Source organism: Erithacus rubecula (genome assembly GCF_903797595.1).
Source record: "Erithacus rubecula genome assembly, chromosome: 15".
NCBI classification, from domain to species: domain Eukaryota; kingdom Metazoa; phylum Chordata; class Aves; order Passeriformes; family Muscicapidae; genus Erithacus; species Erithacus rubecula.
In genome coordinates this window covers 12346946-12373578 of record NC_136667.1, presented here as the reverse complement: position 1 = coordinate 12373578, position 26633 = coordinate 12346946, and the positions used below count along the sequence as shown (strand labels likewise).

General features: G+C 41.3%; 1 protein-coding gene and 1 long non-coding RNA gene across 3 annotated transcripts in view; both read left to right on the top strand.

The window, feature by feature from the left end:
* MAMLD1 (mastermind like domain containing 1) overlaps positions 1-26633 on the top strand; it is a 253785-nt gene that overhangs the window by 124681 nt on the left and 102471 nt on the right. For both annotated transcript variants that reach the window (XM_079319018.1, XM_079319017.1), the window contains one exon: positions 144-217. The gene's annotated coding sequence lies outside the window, so the exon portion shown is untranslated. The remainder of the gene's footprint in view (positions 1-143; positions 218-26633) is intronic.
* Positions 7326-12760, top strand: LOC306808455. Its single transcript, XR_013776045.1, has 3 exons — positions 7326-7394; positions 11215-11406; positions 12041-12760. It is a non-coding gene; the product is annotated as an uncharacterized lncRNA (long non-coding RNA).

Genomic DNA, 26633 nt, shown 5'->3' with positions numbered 1-26633 from the left:
CCTAGTCACATCAGGTATCCTGTGGTCTCCAAGGCAATATGTAACTGGTTTTGAGAGGGATAAGATCATTGTCAACTAAAATTAAGAAAAATCTATGATGGAAACTCATTTGATTGGTAATTGCAATCAAATTTCTCCAACAGACCTCAGGATATGTTGGCCATAACTAAGAACAGAGGCCCAACCATAAACTACATAGCTGGGAGTTTCAGCAAAGGTAAGGAAACTCTCTTGAAGTTTTAAAAAATTTGTGTTGCTTTGTGCTTCATAATTTTTTTGTTGATTCTTGGTCAGCAAACTCAATGGAGCCAGAGATTTGCCCATGACAATCTCTGGGCTTCTACAGAGATTGGGTAGAAGGTAAAATAGAAATGGAAGGTTGTAGAGTCTTTTTTCCTCAAATGTTACAGGGGAAACTTGCAGCCACAGCAAGATGCAGAGCTTGGAAGTTGTGGAAAGTAGAGCAGATTTGTATAAAAGCAACACAGGCTTTACACAAATGCTAGTGACCAAAGAATTCAGATTCTTTTGGCTGAAAATGTGCCTGGAGCCTGAGCTGTACACAGAATTCAGCTCTGTGAATTTGGCAGATGGAGCAAAGACTTCAGCAGAATCTCTAGCTACTTGAAGAAACTAGGCTAAGAACAGCCGGGTAGATAGCAGCTGGATTTTTTAGATCCTGATTTTAATTAAAATAAGGCATAACTACCCATTCTTGCACCACAGTTTACAATTCTTTCTTCATTTGTTTAATGAATCAAAGCAGATAAAGCAGTGCTAGCAAACAGTGCTTGCAAAGTTTCCTAGATTAAGAGACAAAACTCAGATAACCTTCACCAAATACATTAATAAAACCAGAATTAGCAAAATACACCAAATACCTCTATAGATGAAAAATACTAGAGGGATTTGAAAAGTGCTCTTAACAATAGTTGTAAAAAGAACATTTTTAATTTTACTATTATAATATAGGATATGTTGTTTACTGTTCATACTCATTAGACAGAGGAATAAGATGTCCCACAATGGAAAAAGGTGGCATTTTCAGAGCTGTTATGTGTTAGGACCATGTGATATGGTGAGGTGAGCATAGATTCTTCCAGGGCATCTTCTTGAGATACTTCTTATATTTCAATGACTTTCCCTTTCTCTTGGTCTGTCAAAGAGGGAATTAAAACAGAACTGCACTGGCAGTGCAAAACACTCACTGGTAGACTATGAAAGTCACTTACAATGTGACTGGCTCAGGAGATGAACTCCAATCCCAACCAATTGCTGCAAAGGACAGTCATCATCACTGTTTCTTTACTCACTTACTGGATCTTCACAGATGTTTGTAACTAGTCGAGCTGTGCTCCCAAAGGGGCAGTTTATTACAAAAATACTTAAGTGTTTCCATGATTAGCATTCAAAATACTTCATGGTACCACATACGAAACACAGGTCTACCTCTCCTCTGACATTTTAGTCCTAAATTGAGATGGCCACTCAAATTTTACATTCTCTGCAGTGTGCATTTAGCAGCCCTGAAACTCTTCCAAATAGTCTGGCTTTAGCTGCTTAGAAGAATCCATTACTTTCAAATTCAAATAGCATCATAAAAGCTGCTGTAACACCAATGGCCCTTAAAAGGTCTTTGCCCAATTCACCTAACATTATCAAAGTACATGTAACTGGACATTTATGTTTCATTCCTTATTTTAGAGTATTTTCAATGTAACTGGCATTGAGAAAAAATGGTGAATTTCTCAAGGTCTTAAAATAATCTAATATATCTTTTTTATTGGGTCTTCAATTCTTTACACTTCTCCCTTGCTCCTGACAACTAGAGTCAAGTTCTGCTACCAGTAGTTACTGGTTTTATGGGTGTCAATATTAGCTGCTCTGAAGTCTCTAAAATGGCTAAAGAAGTTACTGAAGTCATTATCATTTCTATGGCAAAACAAGTCAAGTTGTCAGACTCATCCTTTTCAAGCCGACTAAATCATACCTTCCTGCCCTGACATCACTGGAATTACCCATCTGTTTCCTGTATTTTAGTGCCTTGTTGATTTGAGAAGTGCCTCGCTCATGTTTCGAACTAAAAGTGATGTGCTGAAGCACATCTGCAGGCATTGAAGCAAGCTTGCAGCACCTATTCAGTGAATGGATTGAAGGACTTTTGCCTCTAAAGCTATTAATCTTGTACCTTCCAAGCAGAGAAATCAGTATCATTTTAGAAAGTCAAATTGTTCATAATGGAACTGTGGGTGGTGTCAGTGCAGAAAAAGCTCGTAGTTACTGGAAAATACAGAGGAATATATGTATTTATTTAATATTGGGTGGTGTGTATCAGAAACACAGCAAATGCCTCTAGCAAGAAACAAATAGAAATTTTTGTATATGCCTTGTTGGCCAAAGAAAGGGGGAAACAGATCTAAATCCAGAAGAAGCAGGGCTGTAAGAAGTAATAATGAAATGCACATAGTAACTAGAGCTGGACTACAGTGTATAACCTTTTCCTTCAAATGTGGACTGAAATCTTTCCAAATATCAATTAATCCCTATTCTACCATGCATTTCCTAGCTGCTTCCTGTGTATTATTAATGGAATGGTCACCCTGAGATGAAGGTAGGAAGTAAAAGCAATTAAATTCCTCTCCCACCCCTGCAGATACAATTGACTTAGAGGATTCAGCTACAAGTAAAAATTAAAAAGCTCCAAAAAAATAATAAGCATGGCCTTCTTGCCTGAGCCAGACTGTGTCATCTAAAAAGCTGCCTGCAAGAGCAACAGCAAGCTCCCTTTATATAAATTATCGAATTCTATGATTCAGGGCTGATCAAGGAAAAAAAGCAGGTGCTCAGTCTCTGCCAGTTTTTTCTGGTGCTGTCCTGTAGCTGAATGAAAACTTTAAACCAGAACTCCAGACACTGGTTCTTTTCTCAGTGTAGAAAAGAAAAGCCCATCTGTCTCCTGGGAAGTATTGATTCCATTTGAATTCAAAGAAACAATTTTAACTTCATGCTTTTGTGGAGGGTGATGGCTACAGACCTCAGGAAGGCTTCTGAATGTGTAATACAGTTAACTCTGGCCTGAGAGGAATACAGTCATCCTAGCCTTCAATTCCCAAACAGATCAGTCAGCAGTGGTAACAAGGAGAGCTCTGTGGCTGCTGTTTGCACTCTAATGTTAAAGGTTTGTGTTTGTTTCCACAGTGTTATAATGCTGAGGTGAAAGTCTATCCCTTTTGCTCTGTTCAGCATTACTGGAGATAACATACTAGGCTAAAATAGGTGTATTTCCAAAGTCTCCTAGCTCAACCAAGATTATATTACCAAACTTTGGCTGCATAAAGAACAAGGGAAGAAGGAGGAAAACACTGACAGTGCCTACACAGGTAAAAAAAGGAGAAGATGTGCCATGTGGCACAGGGGTCCACTCTGAGTGTCTCTGAGTGAGGCCCTTGGCTGTGCCCACCCTGTGTGTTACTACAAGTATTTCTCTCTGTTTGGTGTCTGGGGGCAGCCAGTCGATGCTGCCATTAAGATAACAGTGAGTGATCTGAGTCATCTGGTTCTCCTAAGCAGCCAGAAGGGCCCAGTGACAAAACCAGGGTGAACTGATGCTAAAAGGGTGACTTGGGCTGGCAGTGTAGCCCAGCTGGGGATGACTGTAATGGGAAATAGGAGATGTTCATTTTGCACTGTAATGAATAATGAGGCTTTGGAAACAGAGGGTGCAGAAAGGTGGGCTATTGGCTGAGATTGAAGTGACCATAAAACAACAGGCAGGATGCAAATTGGTGTTGTCATAAAATACTCAAACAAAATTATATCAAGTATTAAAACTCTGCTTATATACCATCAAGAGCTGAATAAAACCACAGAACACAAGCTTGATTATGTGCCTTTTAGTGGGATCATTGTACCCATTCTTCATAACAGCATAAATTAAGGAAAGACCATCCACTTTGATTTTGAATTTCTATGTTTGTCAAACTGATTTTCTGAAGTGGTTTTTTTGCTCTTTTCCTTTTAAAATGACAAAAAATATGGAGATCACAGTATATTCTAATCACTTGTCAGAATTCCTTTTTAAAAATCAAAGCTGTTGGATGTTCAAAAATCATTTTTATGCATATAAATTGTGTACTCTTCTATGATTTAAAACTGATTTTGTCAATATTAGCAAAAATGCTGTCACAGACAGACTAAACTCTTCTGTCTTAACTCAAATCCCAGCTAATTATGGCTCAGCTGTAAAGTTATAAACCCTTGAAAAACGAGGTTTACAAGAGAAGTATTGACACAGTCTTAACTATAGCCATGTGAATGGAGGCACTGTAATATTGTTTGGAAATAGTGTTCTAAAAGGGAATCTTTTATGAAAAGAGATGCCAGCTGTTCACTTTGGAAACATTTATTTCATTGGCTCATGATAAAATTGCCTGTAAAAGATATTATTCTGAAACACAGCAACTTCTTAATTTCATGATGACCCAAAGTCACTGGGAAAGAGATGATGCCTAAGAGCAGTGGAAAAAGATTGCCACTGTTGGTTTTGCTTATATTGCTTTTCAACAAATATACACTTTTTCTTAGAATAATTCATGCTGGACAGGCCCTCAGAAGGTCGTCAAATAACTCCTGCTCAGAGTGGAAGAAAATAACAATACATGATTTTTATTTCATTTTTGCAACAAATATTATCTTTTGATAAAAAAAAGTCCACATGCTTTGCTTTAAGGGAGCAGAAGTCTACAAGCATGGCTACAACCCTGTGCCAATCCCATCCATGCTCCCTAGTCCAGGATTGCATAGGAATAGGTGGATAGATGACTGTAACCACAAGAACCCAAACCCCAAAGAGATAAGTAACAGAAAAAAAAAAAAATTAAAGAAAGAGAGAGGAATGTGTCCTGTTGACTTATGATCTACTACATGTATTGCAAGTCAAAAAGTTTGTTGGGTTCAGAAGCAGGATCCAGCATCTGAGAGATGCCACAGCTGAAAGTGCTGCCCCACTGGTATCATTCTGCAGAGGACCTAACAGGAAATAGCTGTCTACCCTCAACAATAAAATCTGACATGAGTCTCCTGTACATCAGGTGGAGCTTGCTCAGAGGTATGGAGTGTATCTCTGTATGTGCCCAGGCACACCTGGCTATCCTACATATCCTGTATTATATTACATATACCTCATATTCTAGCATATTTTAATGGTGCAAAACTCTGGGAAATGCAGAGGAGGAAAAAACTTCTGTTTCCTTGAGTAATTTTTCCATAACATCCATGCAGTGCTAAGACCCAGGTCTGTGTGTGTTTGTTCCTTATTGCTGCATCTCTTTGTCCTTGAATAGTGCTGATGAATTTCTTGTACTGGCCAGTGTGCACTGCTATTATTGACTGCAGTCTCCATCCTCTGCCATATTGTTGAACTTCCATAACCATTGGCTTCATTAGCAATTATTGTTTTGGTGAAAAAAATCCTATACCACATATTATGGGATGACCTGAGGCCATTATGGAACTGAACGCTCCCATAAGGATAATCCAGCCACAATATATCAAAGTGCTGAGAAAATATCCTTTGTCTCAGGTCATGTAACCAATGTGGCTGTTAAATGTTTTAAAAGCAGTTATATAACTGGCATTTAAAATGTTTTATTGAAAACCCTTAATGCTACTGTAACTAAAATGACCTTTAGTGGAGTAACACACATCACATCTTAAAATGGGATTTGATTAAGAATATCAAATGTTTTAATGTGCTCGTGGCTCTACATGCACCATCCTGTCACACCAGCCACAGAGGCAGAGGTATTTGCTTTGGCTTTTCAATATTATTTTCAGCTTAAATTTATAACCTATTTACTTTACAAGGAATGATTCTTATAAGATTTTAAACATTCTTTGCAATATTTGACATATGAGTATTTTATTATTGGTATTTTTTTTTTACAAACAGGTGGTATCTTTTAAGGCAGATGTTCCCAAACAGAGAGCATTTGATCTAGAGAGGGTTGGCTGATCAGAGGCTTCTCACTGGCTTCTCTTCTCTTTCTATGCTATGATTAGATCTTTCTGAGAAACAAAAAAATGCATCCATTAATCTATACTGTCATAGAAGAAACCACAAAACTGCAAAAAGTAGTAAGGTGATTTTACATGGTAATGCAAAGCAAGACAGCCATGATTTTTTTTCTTAAGAGATTGCCTTTACTAAAAGCAATTTCAAAAGCCCCATAGAGAAACATACACTTGAAAAAATATTAAATGTCGTGTTACAAGTCATATACTGCTGATGTCTGGAGTTTTGAACACAAAACCATCTGAATACTAAGAGTGGAAATGTTTTTGAACTCAAGATAAGAAAGCTAGAAGTAGAACAGATAGACAAGTGGGGGGAGGAAAACCCAAACAAAACAGATTCCCTGAATGACAAGTGAAATGAGAGATACTTTATATAAATGGAAAAATGCTCTCACTGAGACGATCTAGCCCACTGAGAAGCACAATTCTTTTTTCACTTTCAAGTACTCTGAAGAGGGCTAGGTGGGAAAAAATAAAAACTTACTCCAACAGATGAGAGCAAAAGATGTTTTTATCTTTCTATTTACTTTCCTGCCTAGTAGTTTTTTCTCTACAACCTTACAAGGTCATTCTGAAGAGATTATCTTCACTATTTTACCAGTAGGAAGTTGAATCATAAAGCAGTAAAGCAGTAGCCAAGACCACCAAGAAGGTCTTTGAAATGTAGGAATCAGGAACTCTGTTCACAGTCTGTAACACGTGTTTTCATCGCATAAATGTTCTTCTCTTCCCAAATTTCACTCCCAGTGCCTATGAAAATATTCATATTAAACTGGTACATGGAGAATGGACAAGCTTTTGTTGTATATGGGATTGGCTGGAGCAGGATTCTGGAACGCAGAGGATGAATTTGTTACCAAGATGTTCATAAGCAAACTGAACAAACATGTGGCCAAAACAGACATGCAGCTTTGAAAAATATACACAGAAATACTGGGGGAGAGTTTATCAGAAGTGTTAAAGAAATAAAGGACAGCAATGAAATTTAAAGTTAATAAATGGACTTGGTAACTTCCCCGTATCTGTTCATGCTTTCAGAAAGTCACCTCTACCCCCATGAATTTAAAAGGTACAGCCATAAGCTTTTAAATACCTTGGTGCAATTTTAATTATTGAACATTTAAAACAGCTGTGGCAAATAAAGGAAGGTCCTGCAGGGAGGCAAAGCTTTTGAGGCTTCGTGGGTGTTGCTGGGAAAGAGGCTGCAGGTCTGCAATGGTGGGAGAAAAGGCTGAATAAGAAGGAGCACTGGGGACCTGGAAGCAATCCAGAGCACTGGAGGAGCCTGGAACTACAATGAGGAGAGATGGGAGCATGAGGTAAGAAACCCCAGCTAAACAAATGTTGTACTGACAGAGCTTGTGAAGTGATATTTCAGGTATGAAATTTCCTTTGTGGCTGGTATTTTTGACTGAAAGTTTTAGAGGTTGAAACAGAATTGGTGCTGATGTTGTCAGAGATACTGTACATAGAATGGGGTTGATTTCTGGAGCCATGGGAGGTACCTTAGGAGAATATTTTTGAGTTGAAGAAAGTCAAGAATCCTGTTAAATGTGTTTAAACAAAAGCACAGAGAAGGCTCTAATGTTGTTAGCAATTGCACAAAACCCCTGAAAGTTGAAACCAGCCAAGTGCTGGAAAGAGGGAAGTTTGAGGGGGTTGAAAATATCTCTAGTTGTGAGGATCATACTGAATAGTCTGATCAGCATTTGTGTTCTGCCAGAGAGTTTGATTTCTGCAAAGGGAGAACAATGGAATCACACATGCAAAAAATGATACTTTGTAGAGGGGAATGTTTCTTGACCAAAAGGGAAAAGGAGACCAAAAGAAAAAAGGGAACATAGGTTAAACTGATGTTTAAAACTTTAAAATGCGAGCAAGAAAAAAACAGGAAGCATTAGAGAAATGGATCAAGCATAAAAAATAATAAATACCTCCAAAGGCATGGGATAAAGTAGGCATGATAGTGGTGGCAGCTCCTGTGTGCTATGGGCAATGGTGGAGATTATCTGTGAGCTTGTAGTATGTTACTTATTTTGGTACTTTTGCAATAACGAATGAGTAGAAACAACAAAATGTTCTAAGAAATGTCACTATGGAGCTGGGAAATCAGTAGGTTTCTTAAGGAATTTCTTCTAATAGGGAAACATGAAATAACCCAGGGAACAGTAAATCCCAGTAAATGTTTATACACTAAACTTCACTCTGATGACCAGCTCAGTCCCTGCAGGGGGACTACAGGGCCCTGGAGTAGAGCTGGCAATTAATCTCCAATTGCTTGGGTGGGAGCAGTTCACAGTTCAAGGGTCTCAGTAGATTATAAATCTGGCAAGCAAAATGGGAACTCAGAGAACTGGTCATGAGGGAAGTGCCAGTAGTTAAAGCTATAATCAGTAGAACTGCAGGGCAGATAGTCGACACCTACATGGCAATTTTCAGTTCAATAACTAAAGCTAACGGAGTTGCCTAACAACACCACTGAGCTGCGATTACAACTGGCAGCATTATGTAACTGTGACAATCAAAGTGGAAAAAATAGAGAAAGGCATATATATTTCCAGTCCTAGTTACTGAAGAAGTCTGGGGGATGGAGCCCCATATTTGAAGGCTGCAGAGAGAACATACTACAAGCCATTTTGGGTACTCTTCATCTGGGGATCTACAGACACAAACAAAGGCATTTTCATTACCATGAATGTGGCACCAGAACCATATTTTTGCCACTGATTTAATGATGCAATCCAAGTATTCTTAACCTGGAGGCATGGCTAGCCTCAGCTCTAGCCACCAGTATGGAATTTTGCACGGCAATGTTCTCATGTTCAAATTTACCATAGCAACCTCCACATCACATTTAATACACAGGGACATCCCTCCTCTTTCCTGTTTAAAGAGCCCTTGTTAAGTGGGCTTGCTGTATTTCAGATGCCAAGATGTCGGTAAGATTGATGGAAGGGTGCACAATCAAACTTGTAAGGAGAGCCTAGCATCTAGCTCATTATGTAAGGGAATTAGCAAGGCAGCTCTTTTGACATGACAGTCCATTATGGCAGCTGTCAATCATACCTTAATATATGCTTTTTTGTCATCTTTGATGTTGTTTTTTTTTTTTTTTTTTGAAAGTTGTTCCGTTCCTGTTCCTCAATAAGGCAGCATGTAGATGCTTTGTGTTTATGCACAGTAGCTGTTGAAAATCTAGATGGGCAGTGCTTTCTCCACATAATTGCTGGGTGACATATAATTATGCACGCATGTGTAATCCTGACTCGTATGGCTCTTTGTCCCAATTTTATGTGCAAAGAGGCTTCAATCTGTTATGGCTTCTCATCCACCTCACAGCTTTGGCTCTCTCATGAGAGATAGTGATGCTTAGGTATTTTGGTGCAGCAAGTCTAAGTTTGCTTCCTGAGGAAAATGCACTTATGTCCTGCTTTAAAGGACAGGTGTCTGCCAAAAAAGGTAGAAGCTCCTCTTTGAAGTAGAGAATGTAAGCCCCCTTCCCCCTGAGTATTATAATTGTTTGAATCAGGAACTCTCAGACAGAGATAAGGGGGTAGGAATAACAGCTCTTTACTAATATATCTAACCGGACAAACAGAAAAAACAGCAGCTATGAAAAAAATTAACAACAAAACAGAACTAATAACTGGGTTCCAGTCCTTTCTTCAGCTGCAGACGCTCTGCCGGTGTCAGTTCCCGGCGGGGGAAAGCGCGGCAGGGCCCGCAGAGCTGCGGAGGCGGCAGACGGGAGTGGGGGGCGGCAGCGGGGCAGCGGCCGCGCTGTGCCTCAGGTGCGAGCAGGGTGCGAGAGGGTGCGGGGTGCGGGGGGCAGGGTGCAGGGTAAGGGGTGCAGGGTGCGGGGGGCAGGGTAAGGGATTCAGGGTAAGGGGTGCAGGATGCGGGGTGCGGGGTAAGTGGTGCGGGGTGCGGGGGGCAGGGTGCAGGGTGCGGGGGGCAGGGTGCGGGGTGCAGGGTAAGGAGTGCGGGGGGCAGGGTGCGGGGTGCAGGGTAAGGGGTGCGGGGTGCAGGGTACAGGGTGCGGGGTGCAGGGTGCAGGGGCAGCTGCCCGCTCCCCGTGTGAGCCCTGGTGGGCAGCTGTGTCCGCAGGGGCGGGAGGCTGGAGCGGAGCAGACGCAGGGCAGTCTGACCGCAGAGCGCCTGGCTCCCCAGCGTTCCGACCGCACGGGCTGCGGACGGGCCGTCCCTCCCCTCCATCCCAGGCAGCAAGGGAGTAGCCCCCTGGAAGCCAGCCCCCACATACCCCTTTGTCCAGAGTCCTGAAAAGAGCCTGGGCACAACCAGGCAGGCTCCCTTAGCATGATAATGGGAAAAATTCTTTAGACTGGGACAGTAAGAGAACAAAACCCAACCCCATACAACCTAGAAGGGCAGTTATATTTACTCATTCCCCCTTCAGGAGCGGGAAGAAGATCTTGCACTAAGACTTAAAATGGTATCAGACGTTGATACCATAATAATATATACCACTTTTCATAAAAGGACTTCCATATAATGAACAGAAAAGAATTAATTTAAAAGATGATTCCGTGTTACAGTAGTTGGCATGTGAAATAGTTGGCATGGGGAATCTCAAGTTCGACTCCAGTTCAGTACCCTTCTATAACTGAGCCTTTAGAAAAGAATAGGGATGGAAAGGAAACAACTGCTTAAAAAGGCTCTTTACTTCTCAGAAAGAACATCTAAGAAGGAGAGGGGGCACTAGAAGGACAAGTTGCCTCTGAGAAATGAAGAAGTTCATCTGCACAATCTCATCTTGACTGGTGTGCTCATCTGAGAGGGATGGTTACTGGCAGTAATGTATGCCAGGAACACTAGGAAGTCAACACATATCAAACAATAGTGCATTTCCAAGCATAGAATATGTATTGCAATAGAATAATCTTTTCATTATATTTTTAAGAAAAAAATCCTATATGTTAGAAGGCAGCTTGTAAATTATAGTTTCATCTGCTTTGATTCACACACATATATCAAGCAGTACAGTTGAGATTAGGAGAACACGCTACTGGTTTTGGCTCATTCACAGGAGGGAACAGAGAGATAAGTTGGAAAAAGAAGCTTCATTACTGCACATCATCTTTCTGCCACTTGTTCTTTCTGAATGTCTCTCTTTTCTAGCCCCTGTAACTTCTGTGTTCTTGTCTTCTGGGGCAACACAAAGGTAACAGCTAACACAAAGCTGCACCAATGGAAAAGAGGAAACATATCAGTCCTAGCAATGATTAACTTCCAGAAAGAGGTTAATTCACTTGGAAGAACAAGGTTCAACCCAGTAAAAATGCCCAATTTTTGGTTGCAACTTTTATTGGGGTGAGTTGGAAAGTGGCATTGCATTTTAAAAGCTCAATGGGAATACAAGGGTATGGGAAGGTTTCTTCCTGAAGTAAATGGTTTCTGACAAGTCCTTTAAAATATTCTCTAGTTTCCCTTCTCTTAGTTTTTCTGGAAAGAAGCAGAGTGCTTTGTTCTATGCTGTTACCTACAATCCTAGGTAGAACTGGGGCATCCATATAAATGCAGATACATTATCCCCTCTACCCCAAGGATCACACAGATTAAGGCTTGTGTCCTGGAAATTGCTGACTGAGGCAAATACTCTTGCTCACATTGGCAATGATTTCAAGGGGGTCCACCAGAGCCAGGGTGCAATAGACCTCCCAGCAGGACAGGTCTTGGACAATTGGTATTGTAAGCATTGGCTTAGTCTTTCTGCACAAATGGATCAAGCATCATTGACTTAACAGGTACTGCTCAGATGTGCAGTGATGTGCAAATGTTTGCTTCTGACCTTTTGACATTCTTTTCCATTAAAAATCAATAAATGATGCCTAGAAATACCAAGCAAGATGCGCATCATTTCAGCTGATTGCAGCTTAGGTGTTCCTCCTTTCTGTGCTGTCATTTCATAGTCCTCAATCACTGTTCTTTTTTTTTTTCCCTTGAGGGAGAGAATATACATATATATTCACAACCTGTTCAACAACTTCAAGGATGCTTCATTCTACTATTTCAGACATTATGTGACTCTTCCCCTCATCTGATCTGTAATGAAATCAATGGAAAGTATTCTATTAAATTAATTCAGCTTCAGATCAGATGCTGTCATTGAGAACTCTAATATAGGCAGCCTGGTACATAATGGCACAGTGTGGTCCCAATCCTGCAGTCTGACTCTGGGAAAATCCCTACTGATGTCAATGAGAGCTCTCCTAAACTAAAGATTTCACAATCAGTTAATGAGAAGCAGTGAGCATATACTGCCTTCTCTATTAGATCCTGTAGTCAGACTACTTCTGATGGGCTTCTCTAAAGTGATTTTCTCTGGCAATCTGTGCTTGCAGCAGCACCTGCTCTGTTAGTCTCTCAATTCTTCTCTTAACAAAACAGCTTGATTCTGCAGGTGAAAGATTCTGAAATGTTTTAATTAACTAGCTTGAACACCATTTGATTTGTCTCCCTAGATGTTTCAGAAATTACAAACTGTTTGGTTGTGTGACTGCCATCAAACAAGATTTCAACATATGAAACAGGCTGCTATAAGAGGAAAGGGTGCTGAGTTTATAATGTAAAATTTGTATCAGGCCACTGTAAACAGTGTATGTACACAGTTTGTTATCACTTTGACTAGCAATGTTTCTCAGGCTGCAGGAGTAGTTCCAGAAACTGTGGGCCAAATCTTATAGCTCTGATTTAGTCAAAACTCCTGGTGATCTCAGATCTTTTGAGTTGGGGCTTATCTTGAGTTTTAGAGAATGAAAAAAAAAAAAAAAAAAATGATCAATGGGAAGAGCAAAAAAAAACCCACCTAGAGTTTTTTAAACTATTCACTTTTTCAGGTAACACAGGAATATGCATTTTGTAGGCTGGTATTGTACAGAAGCAATTGGAGCTCTCGGTCATACAATTAAATAATTACTGCAGTGTTCTGGCCATATTAGCATAGCTCAGTTCAGTAGGTCAAAGCTGTGCACCTACCACCTCTAAGAGAGGGATCAAAAGAAGGCAATAAAACCCAGCACTGGGAATCCTTCTGAGACATCCCACACCTCGGGCTCCCACACCCTGCCTTAGCCACTCACAGCAGGGAGTGGCTGGAGATAAGGGCTTGGTGTGTGCCTGCAAAGAAATAGGTTCTTCCTAAAGGCCCCATGGATCTGTATTTAGCAGGGGCACAATCAAGCTAAGACAGTTTATTTGCATGTATCAGCCTGTATACTTGCTTACAGGATCTGATATCAGGCTTCTGAAAAAAATGGGAAAAACTGGTGTGTGGAAGGAGGGAAAGCCATCAGATGTCTGTTATGGCCAGTGGGAACTTTTTTTAGTCCTACCAAAATGATGAAAATATACCTTTTAGTAAAAAGATAAAAGCTAAAATTCTCATGTAACAACTTGCCTCTGTGATCTGAAATATCACAAGGCTTATAAATAGATGAAAGCTGGACAGTTTTACTAGTACAGCAGCAAAGCACAGTGTACATTTGTGGAATCCAGGATTTGAACATGATTTAGTCTATATGGAATGGGTTTAAAATGTTCTACACACAGTAAGAAACCATTTACCAACAAATCTTTAATAATCAGTGAAGTGCTGCTGAAGAAATTTTTTTCATTTCTTTTAGTCCAGGATTATGACACGGGTATCTTTGCAGAATTACACATATTGCTATTCTGAAGTCAGAAACCTTAATCTTTAGGGTTTTTTTCCTCCTCATGTTAATCCCAGTAAACTAAGTGAAGAGTTCTGTGCCGCACGGTGTCTTTTCATAGTTCCTGATCAGAAGCCAATTTAAATAGTTAAAATCCATTTATGAGTAATATTCTTCCCAAACACTGTACCACTGAGACTATTAGTCTTTCTGAACTTGTGCTAGTGCTCACTGCATTAGGAGTTTAATCAGATTTGTTAATGAATAATGTTTTGCTTGCAAAGTATATCTTACATGCATTAAGCTCTTAATTGTGGAGTTGCCACAAGCCCTGGGTTAAAGATGGTGCACACTGAAGCAGCCATGAGGAAATCCAGATCCCAGCTGGGTTCCTGCTCTCACTTACCCTTCCATGGAATTCCCACTGGGTGGGTAACAGACCCTGGTGAGCCCTGTCTGGTTTAGCTGAGCTCTCTGAGTCCTTTGAGGACCATCCAGCTTACCTGTAGTCCTTGGTGGGACTCAAGTAGCAGGGACAAAAAAGATCATTTTTCAAATGTAAGGGGCTTTTTGGTGATTTTTCTGGTTGTTCGTGGTTTCCTTTTACCTTGAAACAGAGGAGTGTATGGGATGTTGATTCCTGAAAATACTAATTTAACCACATATAATAGTTACTATATTGTTGATTGCTGATGTGGTTTTCCCTACTGATGCCTTTGCTCTGGCCTTGGAGTTGCACTTTTATTCTTTGGCTTAGCATTTTAAGAAATTAACCAGAAAATGGAAGTTTTATGTAAGTCTTGGGGAGTTTTAACCTGCTATTTTTTAATACCTCGTCCTGAATTTTATATTGAAGTTTCATTCTTTTTTTTTTCCTGAGTGGATGTAATTTATTAGCAAAATATATTCACAGCTGGGCATCACAAAAATTCCACAGGCTGGGCAGTCTTTATTAAAGTAGAAGCAAGCTTCTACATTCTGACTAGTGATAAATCACAGTGTTGTGTATGAAACTTTTTCATTTAATTGCAACGCAGAACAGTGAGGCAGAAGTAGGAAGTGAGGTTTTATTTCTCTTTGAAGTTAAATGTTCCACTTTTCATTTTCTTATCAAGTTTTCGGTTTCATATGCCTTTAAAGCACTGCTTTGAACAAAGTCATAGAAAATTGTGTGCCAAATTTTTTTAAGGCCTGGAAGTACATATAAACATAAGTTGCTTCATATAATACCTTGTTTTGTGGGGTTTTTTGGAATGCAAACTATAGTACTGAATCAGAGTTAGGCAATTGTTTAAGGATATAATGAAATCTAGAAATTATCAAATAGGAAATCAGGTCCTGGATCCAGGTATGAGTGATCAATTCCTTCCTCAATTTGGGTGGCAAAACACTTTTGCAATGTTTTAAATATGTTCAGTTTTCCCCATTGTGATTCCTTTCTTTTTTCTTTTCCTGGAGAAAGCCAGTATGGTCTCAGACTGGATTATCTCAAATTGCCTTCTTTAAAGTACCTTTTTCAATAGTGCGAATTGTAACTTTTATTGAGTCATTCTGAAATCTGTCCGAATTCAAAGAAATGAGCCAGACGTGCCTCACCAGGGTGTTTCGTAGCTGTCTGCTCTGTGTCTCCAGCAATGTGAGGAGCCTCTGGCTGTGCCCATAAAGGCACAGCTGGGCCGAGCATGGGCAGCCTTGAGCTGTCACTGTCCCTTACCTGGGGTGACACCTCGGGTGTCTCAGAGGCGAAGCTGTGTGCCTGAAAGCCATCGCAGAACCCTGTCACCACCCCTTTTCCCCCTCAGCCCCATTCTTTGTTGCCACCCAGCCACTCAGCCCTTCGTGGGAGGCAGCAGCTCATGATCCTCGACTGCCTGAGTGTCATAAGAAGCTGCCTGCACACATCCTCCAGCTGCTTGGGAGCCTGTGGGCTCAGGTGAGAGGCGGTGCTGACAGCTGGGCCTCCTGGCACTAGCACACGGTACTTATTTAGATAGGCTCTGGATTAAATGGTCCCCTATGCCTGCTTCACTCAGTTGCTCTTGCCCTTTCCCAGCTGATACTGGGAATTGCTCTGCTCCAGTGGTGCTAATTCAGGAATATGGCGCTGGCTTGCTAGCCTGACTCTGGGAAACTTCTGGGTTTTTTCCCTCTTAAAAAGGAAAACAAACAAACAAACAAATCCATAGATTTGTGAATTGCATAGATCTGGATTAGCAGGCGGCAGAGCAGCGATGTGGCCCTGCAGTGGCACAGCTGCTTCCCGAGCAGGGGGAGCTGCGGCCCCTGCCCACAGCGCTGACCGCGGCCGGCCCGTCCCCGCGGCGGCGCGGGCCAAACCCCGCCAGCGGCACCGCTACCGACGGCTCTGCCGCCAGCTCCGGCTCCTTCCCGGCGTGTTTATTTATTCCTTGTGGTGAGCACCAGCTGAATGCGCTGTTTTATCCCCAGCAGGACAGGGCACACCCAGTGAGGAGAAGCAGACTCCAGCCAAACTGGGAGTCTCTGCGAGGTCACTGTCAGCTCGACCGAGTGGGGCGCGTTGGGCTGGGGAAATATGACAAGGAAAACTTCAGGGAGGAGGCAAAGCAGGCGTGTCACCTCTATCCAAAGCAGAGCTAGGTAAACCTCCTGCCTAATGGGTTACACCAGCTGCTGTAGCCTGTTTCCTAGAGTAAAGGCACAAATAAACCAGATTGTGGGTGTAAACCTCATCTTACATGTTTGCCTCTCTGGCACTGTATTTTGGCAGTAGAAGGATTGAAAATTTTGAGATTAATGTGTATGTTATTGCTTTCTTTTGTACTTCTGTGATGCTTGTGTATAGATGGCACACCCCAGCATATCCCATTCATTCTGAAGCTGGTCCTTCTGCTTTGGGACTTCAATGCAAGTTTACCTGACTCATCTTCCCAATCACTGTAATGTTTTCATTTAGCATGTAACACTGTATTAAATTGCTTTTTTCTCTTCCCAATACGCCGTGTACTTAGGGGGCTGCTGAGTACTCTGTGCTCCAAGCAGCGTCATCACTTGCTCTTCAGCTAATTCCCTGGCAGCCCCCATGGCAGAGAATAATTAAAGATGTTGCTAAGTTGGACCATTTTTCTGCATGCTTCCCACATAAAGCCAGCAGACATGGGGGAAGTAGTTGCTCCATCTCTGGCTTAAGATAACTTCTGACACCATATAATGTTTTATAAATACTCAAGAGGCAGGGTTTTCAGGAGAGAAGGTACACTACCTATTAAGTGCATGAGCAGTCAGCTGTGGCTGATTTTACTGTGGTGTTTGGCAGCTTCTGAAGTTCTACCTTTTTGGTAGACACAGGATGCTCTCAGTAGTTCTGTGTGATTATTACACAGTCACATATACACCAGAATTATTATTTCATTTCTTAGTCATGCTCCTGCTTGCAACCAGATACCTCAGCCCTAATGCTCTTTGGCTAGCTCTGCTATCTTCTTGTGTACAGTCCTATTTCCTTTGTGGACACAGCACTGAAATATGACCAAGTGTCAAGCCATGGTGTTAAGGTATAAAGTATGAGAGGAGTAGCTCAGCAGCAGAGCAACCAGTGCCATAGCCAGGGGTTTGTGTACAGGTTACATTTTTGTGTGAACTGAACTATGCTATAAACACGAGAGGAAAAAAAAAATCTCTGGTCAGAATACTGTTACATAAATAAAATCATATTTATTTCTTTGGCCTAAGAAAATGTTGTGACTAAAACATGGAGGGAGATCAAAGAGGCAAAAAACCCCCAAACCCCTCAGTAACGCAGTAATAAGTGGTGAGTGCAGCTTCCCTCTTATAAACTGGTCAAATGTATCAGAGCAAGTTTTTAAGCCCTTCAGTGATCACAACTGGAGCAATGCTGCAGAGCACACAGGCTGTTTATGGCTAGGTCCTGACTAACGCTGACAAGTTAGCTAAGGGTGTAGCTGTGGCTAAACCACAGAGCAGCAGTGAGTACGGGAGCTGTACTTTGTTGGAAAATGAAGCTTTCTCTCATTAGGAACACATGGAAATATCTGAGGAAAACTGATTTTTAGAACACTTTAGGAAATGGGCAAATTAGGTCTGACAGAGTAGTGATATGTAAAACAACGAATCTAATACAAAAGGTGCATCAGGGAATTCTCAAGACATCTTTTGTAATAACAAAGCCAAAAGCTATGCAAGACATGGAAAGATAATTTTCTTTCAAGATACGATTTTTTTTTCCTAATTTTCTCACATGCTGTTCCTATTTAGCAGCCTGGGAGCTTCTCCTCCATCTGCCTGCAATGCTGGGTCTTGCTTGCAGAAGACATTACCAGTGAGTAAAGTTACTCAGACTACATACTCACAAAGTATTGTTTTCCTGCCTGTGTGAGAAATAAAATATTGAGACCTTACTAGTGTTCAAGAAAGGACAATTAAATGTTCAGAAACAGGTCATGAGCTTATCTACACTGATGTTAACTAAGATAAAAATCTGAAGACATTTAAATGCTTATGATTCACAGCATATGTAAGTACTGACTGATGAGACTTAAGGAAATATTTCCCTCTAGGGCAGGCTTCTCCATAATCAACCATTACAGGCACACTTCCTCTGGTCCGTGATACCAGACTACAGGGACAGCAGGTGTGATCCAGAATGGCAGCTCCCATCCTCCTGCAAGGTGGCAGCTGTGGCTGACAGTCCCTGTTCTCTTGGAGCCATGCCTCCTGCAGCCTGTTTGGGAGTTTCACCAAGGCATTATGGGGGGCTCCACTTACTTTTTATTCAGGAGCTAAAGTTCCTTCCCAGGTAACCTTGTTAAAAACACTTCTAAAATTGCTGTGGATTGATTGTTGATCTGATGTTACACTCAACTAGCCAGTGAGTGGTCCAGCAAGGAGTGTTCTCATTCTTGTGAGTTGCTGTTGCAGACTGGGATGCGGGCTGTGCCGAGTGTAATTTCAAGATGAGATTTCAGTTAGCCTGGGAAAAAGAATTATATATATATTGTATGTATACTGAAATTGCTTCATGCTCTACTTTGGGCAGAGTCTTGCTTTTGTAGTTACCACCTGCCTTACTTCAAGACCAGCAGGAGCTATGAGTAGGACTGTCAGGAAGGCAGGTGTGACTTTGAACAAGTATGGTCCTGTTAGATCAGCAGTGAAACCTGTCATGTCCTGCCACCAAAGACACAGGTCCTGTCAGGCTGCTGCTTCTATGCTGTGAAACTAATGTATGGATATATTTGTTGGAAAACAAAGGGTGTCTGATGTGCACAACAGGGGATCAGCAGCTGGGGTGGGTGCATGTGCCTTGCACATCTAAGGTGCAGCTTTATACACTGGGTGGAACAGCTCAACCTCCACAACAGTGCTGTGATCTTTAACAAATCTCCTATACTGTGAAGGCACTAAAAATTGAAATCAACTCCCTTTTCTGTTGACAGGTCTTTATGATCCTCTCACTGGAAATACTGAAGTCTGCAGTTAAAACAGAAATATGTTTAAGAAGTATACTTTTGTCTGTGTTTGCTTTGGCTAGAGGCTGAAGTGAGTACAGTGTGAAAATGTGCAATAAAAGAGGCTTCAAGAAAGAAAAGAGAATTAGATGCATATAGAGGCATTATAGATGTAAATATCACTAGCAGAGCTGTGCTGCAGAATAAATTGAAAGGTTTATAATGGGTTTCTGTCAAGAGGTTGCATAATGGTTAGGAAGGTGATACATGGTTCAAGTCTAGAAATGGCAGCAGATGGAAAAGTATTGATTTATATTAGTGACAGTAGAAAAATAAAGTAAATAATTGAGCTACGACGGCTAGTTTCATGCTGAAAGAACAGTGTTCACATTCCAGTTGCTTGCTGCTACTAAGTGTCACTGTGATTCCAGGAGAGATACCTGTATTTTAACCACTGACTAGCATGAGGGCCAAAGTATTTAATAGCCATCAACACTGAATTTAATGGCATTATTCTGTATTCAGCTAGTGCAATTGAAAGCAGAATTTTGTCTTGATAGGAAACAAAACAATCTGAACTTCTCTCTGATTCTAACAGAAAAGATATAAAAACACAATTATGCTCAGCTCTAGAGAATGGGGAAGATGTCAAAGATGCAACTATGGCCTCTTATATGCTGATCAATCTATACTTACAGACCCTGGATGTAAAAAATGATCATCAGATCACTCCATTCTCCACCACTGGAATGGAATTTACATGAAATGGAAGGTCATTGGAGCAAAGCATCCCACATACCACTTTCTTCCCAGTTAAAATCTCTAATGGGATTGGAAAGGCACAGAAATAATTTCCACCTGGCTTTATACCTGTAGTGAGAGAAGGTTTTCTTCTGGTCACATAAAGCAAAATCTGTTCCTTTGTGCCACTTTCACATTATCAGGCATTCTAACCAGGGATTTATAATTCACCTGTATGGGGCTGCACCTAGACCAAATGGTTTAGGAGAGTTCCCTGCGAGTCCAAGATCTCCAGGAGTGCAAGTCAAGTTCCCTGGTGCCCAGTCAGCCAGGCTCCTTCTCAGGAGATCAGGAGAGTGGTGGTGGATGGCTGAGTCTCCGTGGATAGGGGCTAGCCAGACAGCTGAGGCAGGAATCTGAAATGGGAATGTGCTCCTGTATCTTCCAGCAGAGCCCAAGCCTGTGGCATAAACATGGGCAAACCCCTCACCTGAAGAGCTGCATGCAAAGGGACCCTTGCTGTTTGTGCTCCCCTTCTCTCCCTTCATCTCTCACCTCTTTTCTGAGCAGAAATGCTGAGCTGAAGCAGGCTGGGTTCCAGTTGAGGCTCATCTCCCACAGGGTACTTGTGCTCCCCTTTCTTGGAGTTTCAGGAGTGACAGAATTCCTGTATGTTGTTCCTTTTGTGAGTGTAGCTGCATGGAGAGATGTCTTCACCTAACTCAGCCCTGGAACAACAAAAGTTCTGTAAATTAGGATTGGGTGTTTAAATGTGAACCAAAAAATTATAAAGGGGTCAGCTAAGGCTGTGAACTGTGTTGTGCAAAACCCTGTATTTTTATCAGCCTCCTTTGCACACTTAACCCATAAGGTACAGACTCCTCCAGCTGGATTTGCACTGTGGTGAGGCAGCTTTCTGGCAGAGGTGGCCACAAGGTCTGAAGGACCTTGCTGGTATTCCTTTGGAAAGATGAGGTATTCTCTGTTCTGGAGGTATTGCTTACACTTCCTGCCATCTTTCACTGGTCCATCTGCCCCAGTAAGTGACAGTGCAAAGCAAGAAAGATGACTTGGATTTCTGGAAGGACCTAGGCTTCTCCTTAATGGACTACTAATATTGGCTGCTGCAGGAGCAGATGGCATTTGCAGGAACCCCAAGCTCCATCTGTTCACAGTAGACATGATGAGCCCAAGATCCAGGGCACAGCTGAATGCGATGGCCAGCCCAGCATTGTCAGCTGGAGGTGAGGAACAAGTGGGTCAGAGCAGCCAGATTAGAAAACAAGCAGTGAAGTCTTCTTTCACTAGAAAATGGCAGAAAACACTTTTCACCACTGTTGAAATATAGCTGTGGTAGAAGTGAAATCCCAGCAAGGCCACCTCCTAAATACGCCTGGCTGTCCTTTGAACAGCCTTATTTCCCCCTCTAAGATGCCTATGGCTGCTGCACTGAAGGAGCCAGAGCTGACTGCAGCATGCAACCTTTTACTTAGTGGGTGGAGCTGGCACAGCAGCATTTGTAACCTCAGAAGCTTGAATAACCCAGTTTCTAAAATCATCATACTTGCCAGCCTATGCAAAGAGCATGTAATTAGAGAGCTTTGACTATTTCTATTGAAAGAGCTCTTGCAGCTTTTTGTTAGTTCTGATAGCAGGAATGTTGCTGCTTCTGCATTAATTGCTGTAACAATCTTCCAAGGGCTCAGTCCTGCAGTCAGTACGTACCATTCCTGCTGAGCATGCTGCTCTTAAAATTAAGGGACTGTCAGCCCTGGCAGAGCAGGGAGCGGTGCTGGCTTGATGTGCTTCAAGTTCTTCTTGCATTAAAGAAGACATCACTACTTATTATTGAAACAGTTCTTCAGTGTAATCTGCTCTGCTTCCATCAGGATCTCCACATCCAGTTTCTATCAATGTCCATGAGCTCTGCTGTGACTCTCAGGAACAGTCTCTTACTGCTGAAAAAAAATTAGCCCCCTTGGGTAAATGATGAGAAAATCTAAGACAGCATCCCTTGCTGTTCTACTCATTTCTTTATATGGGAAGAACATGCTAAAGTTACCTTAGCTCTCTGTTACCTGTGGCATGTTTACCATTCTCCACAATGGGAAAGCTTTCTCATTGTTTTGGCTGTGATTCTTAGTTATCACCTGATATTTCTGCATCTAGAGCACCAGGGCACAATTTGCCTCTCCACAGCATAAACTCCTAGAACTTCTTACCCTCAGATGAGGCCACATTTGAAGTGGACCTGTTTTGTCAGCTGTGGAAGTCTCAAACTGTAGCTGTGCATGCACAGAAGGCCAAATGAACTCTGTATCCTGGAATGGTCTGGGATCATCAGAACTTTTTACCAAAAGGCAAAGCTTCCTTTTGAGAGCCTTGGCCATTGTTGGAGGGGTCAGGCTAAAGCATTAGCAGACCAGGATCCTGCATATGCAACATAGATTAGAGTAGTGTATTTGAAATACTTTAACACAAATGTATCAGTCACTGCCTCTGGGCATTTGCCTGATATGTTGCAATCATCTGGATATTTTAGCAGAGTTTCAATAGACTTGCATCAAAATCATTTTGCCATCATCTTGACATAGTAATGTAGTCTCCAGTGATTGCAGTGACATTATTTTGCCATCATCCTGATATCATCTATTACAGCATTGTGGTCCCCATGCTCTGGCATTGCTGAGCACTTTGCCTTATTATACTATTTTCATAAACTTGCTCTGAAATTTGTGCAAAATAGCTCAAGTTTTCATAGAATGTTACATGCATGGGGAAGTTCCCTAAAATCAGTAAAGATATTTCAAGTATACAGATCTGCTATTTTAAGAGCACTCCAGTTTTTTAACATTTCTCCTTTAAATTATCAAAATGTTTAATTCATACAAAGCTGCCAGAAAAAAAAATGTTCCCTTAGGAGGTAAATGATGTTTTACTCAGAGTTTGGCAGCAGTATTGAAAACTGGTTCCAAATTATGCTTTGTTAAACTCTTCATCATGAAAAGCAACGTAAACTTAATATTTTTGGGGTGTACACTGGAGAAAGCATTGCTTATTGCAGCCTGAAATAGCCTCAGTTTTCTTATGTTGATGATCCAGTGACTCCTGTGTTTGGGACCCAGCTTATTTTGAACAACCAGTGCTTGCTGTATGATTTTAAGTCTTGATCACAAACATATCCAAATATCTTCAGATAATTTCAGAAATCGAGAGTATTGCTGAATTGTCTTGGATAGGAGAAGGCTTATGTCTGGGTTTACCATGGCCACATTAAGCTAAAACTGTCTTAAACTTAGCCATATTCTGAACTTAAGATAAACAATTTCTCCAGTGGGATTGTTCATGTGAACATGAATCATTTGTGGGAGTTGGGTGGCCAGGGATGGACAGAGGGCTGGCTCTGGTTGACAGTGAAGTGGACATCAACCTAAGACTGTGGGAAACAAGGTGCTAAGAAGAGAAATATCTGGAGAGAGATGTTTTGGAGATTATTATTATTTGGAGATTATTTATTATTATTATTTGGAGAGGTGAATAGAATTATGGGAATGGCTATGTTAATATGGTAGCACCAAATAAGGTAAGGTTCTTTTTAATGATTGGTTAGCAATGTTTTATTTATAAGGTAAAATAATTGATCATTGGTTCACTGCCCTCCAGCAGTACTGTAACGAAGGTTGTATATTGTCATGTTAACCCCATTGAAGTGTCTGAGGTTGTTCTATACTGTGTACAGCTTCTCTTTTTGATGGCACATTATTAAATTGTTTTCTGGCCACCCTCAGTCATTCCTGTCTCTATTGGATTTGCCACCACAGCTGGTCCGAGGCAAGTTGCATCACTGGTGACAAACATTAAGTGCACACATAAGTATTTGGAAAATCCAAGAGTGCAAGAGACAGACGTAAAGATTCTCACTGACTTTAGTGGCTTTAAAATTGCTTCAGTAGCTTTATACCAGGTTGCTGAAGAGCTTCTACTTCTTGTATTTGTAGAAACAGGAGGAAAATTTAAGCTTGGTGCATCGGTTAGTGCACAATGGTGATCCTCTGGCAATCCTCTAAGTACTGGAGTTTGAAACTTAAGTATGGAAAATACTGTCTGTGGTGTTTTAGTTCCCTGTAAGCACAAGGAATGCTTTCAGCAGGGGATACAACACTGACATCATTGGAGACCCAGTTGACACAGGACTTGATGCTAAGTTGCAGGTCATATTTTGCAAGCTTTTTGTAAATTTTTGTAGGGTCGGTGCTTCTTAACACCCTGCCTTGGTATTCTCATATCTCTATTCCATGGATCTCTTTTTCATCTTTTTAGTTAATCACATTTTCTAAAGAGAACAGCAGCAAAAAATAGGTACTTAGTGAAGGCATTAATCCTTTTTTTCATGCCCTCATAGGAGGCCATCAGATTATAAACAAAAAAATTCAAAAAAAGTAGTTTGATTATTTCTTAATCAGGAGAAAATAGCTGGGTTTTTTGGTTTTGTTGGTTTTTTGGGGTTTTTTTTTTTTTTTTGCTATTGATGCTACCCTTTTCAAAAGTACACATGTACAGGAGTTTTAAAGTTTCAGCTTTTAAAGTATGTTGTCTCACATTCCAGTACTGATCCTCACAGTATTGTCTCTTGGTTGGCTGCCCTTTCATTTCTCTTCAATTACAGCTCCCTCAAAAGCTGTATAGAAAAAGATGCAAAAGAATAACACAGGCCATTATTCTGGGCTTTCAGTGGTGATAGACTCCACTATAGCAGACATTCAAATAATGACTGAACTATCGCTCCCCTCAGAAGCTGCTCTAACAAAACACCACCAACAAAATTCATGGGGTTAGTTAATGTTTAATCGTGACAAGTTATGGGATGATATGGAATCACTTTTTGTTCAAAGCCAGAATTACCTCATGGTTCTGTTAGCTATATTAAATCTTCATTAGTCCAAAAACAAGACTGAAATCAGGCCATTCATACACTGACATCTGCTGAGCTTGCAGATGAATAAAACTTTGTGCTTCTCTTCTACGTTCAGTGGGTTGGCAAACAAATAATTATTTTCTGTTTCTATTTTGTTCATACAGAGCCACTAAATCATGGTGCAAATACATGCAATAGTAAATCTCCCATTGTCTTTAACCAGAGCCATGTCTGGGTCCATCTATATGCAAGTTGTAAAGTCTGTCCTGAAAAAAGCTGCCTGGTAACCCTGTGAGTATGCCAGCAATCATAAATGTGCTCTATTTTATAGGGCATGCTGGGAAACTACTTGTGCTAGGGAAAAAGTTCCTCACAGCAGCAGCCACTGTCCCTGGGATGGGAAAGCAGGCACGTCCATTAGTGATTCCTTTGTCATAGAGCAGCTTATCTTCATAATGCAGCCAAGGAAGGGCTGAATTCCTATCAGGAAAACAGACAAGTAGCTGCTACTATAAGTTGAGTGGGAGGAGAAGCATAATGGGGACCACGTCGGTGAGACTGCTGAAGGGAGTGAGAGGGGAGTTAGATAAAATTAAAATAGGGTCAGTGTCAAAATGTTTAATTAAGAGGCAGCAGTGGAGTGAGCAGGAACAGGAGATCACAGGAGATAAAGGGATGGTGGGGAAAAGTAACAAAAGCAAAAAGCTGAAGGATAGTCTTTGAATTCTCTAGGGGTTTTTCCCAAGGGGAAATATTGCTTCTGGAAAAGAATCTCCACCTCCTTTACCCTGATAGGAGGTGCAGGTGTGAAGTCTGAGCAGGTTTCATTGATCCTCAGCAAGGAGTGGGGAGACCCTGAGGAAATGGACACTGCTGCCAAGAGGAAAGGAGATGCTGTGTGAGGAGCACCTCTTCCATTTCAGTGTGGGCGAAGAACAGTAAATGGTAATCATGGACAGGCAGCTAGAAAGCCCCTGTGCTCCAAAGGGAGGCAGGGAATGGCTTTTGTCCGCCCTGGAGGCTGGTGGGATGAGATGTGTGAGGAACAGCTCAGTGTGTAGGAAAAAGGGCTTTTTCTCTGGATGCCCACAGGCTAAATCCCAGCATAGTGTTTAAAATGTTTCTGCCAGGCTCTGCTTGCATCTTCCATTTTAAAGCAATGAATATAGCCATTCCTAATTTATTGTAGGATGCTCAGAGCTGGCAGATCACCCCCGTTGTTTCTTCTCTCCTTGGATTAACCTGGTGTTCTCTGCATTTTCCTGAGTTACTGCCACCGGGGTTGTTGTTTTGAATCCTACAGCACCAGCTCAGTCAATCACCACAATCAGGGCTGACATTGAGACACAAAATAACATGGAAAAAAAACCCACTGTGTAACCCAGGGAAGGGCTGGGTGCACCTGTGAAATCAAGAGCAGATATATCCTGCCAGTGTATCATCTCCTCATTCCCTGCTCTGTGTTTATGTGTGTGTGTGAGCATGCACATGTGTTGTGTGGTTTTTCTCCTTCCTCCTACAAGTTTGAGAAACTCGGCCCAGTATGCCAGAAAAACCTACTGAAGCAGCGAAATACTTAATGGATCCTCTTTATGCCACAAATCCAGTCCAGGCTAAGGAGAATGGAGGAAGAAATTGTGATTAAAATATTAGTTTGATGTATTCTTAATACATGCTTTATTAGTGTTGTTAACTGAATGAAATATGTTGTGTAACAGATCACACCTCCTTTACAACTGACATCCTAAGATAGAGATCAGTGTTTGTATATGAGGGAAATGCAAG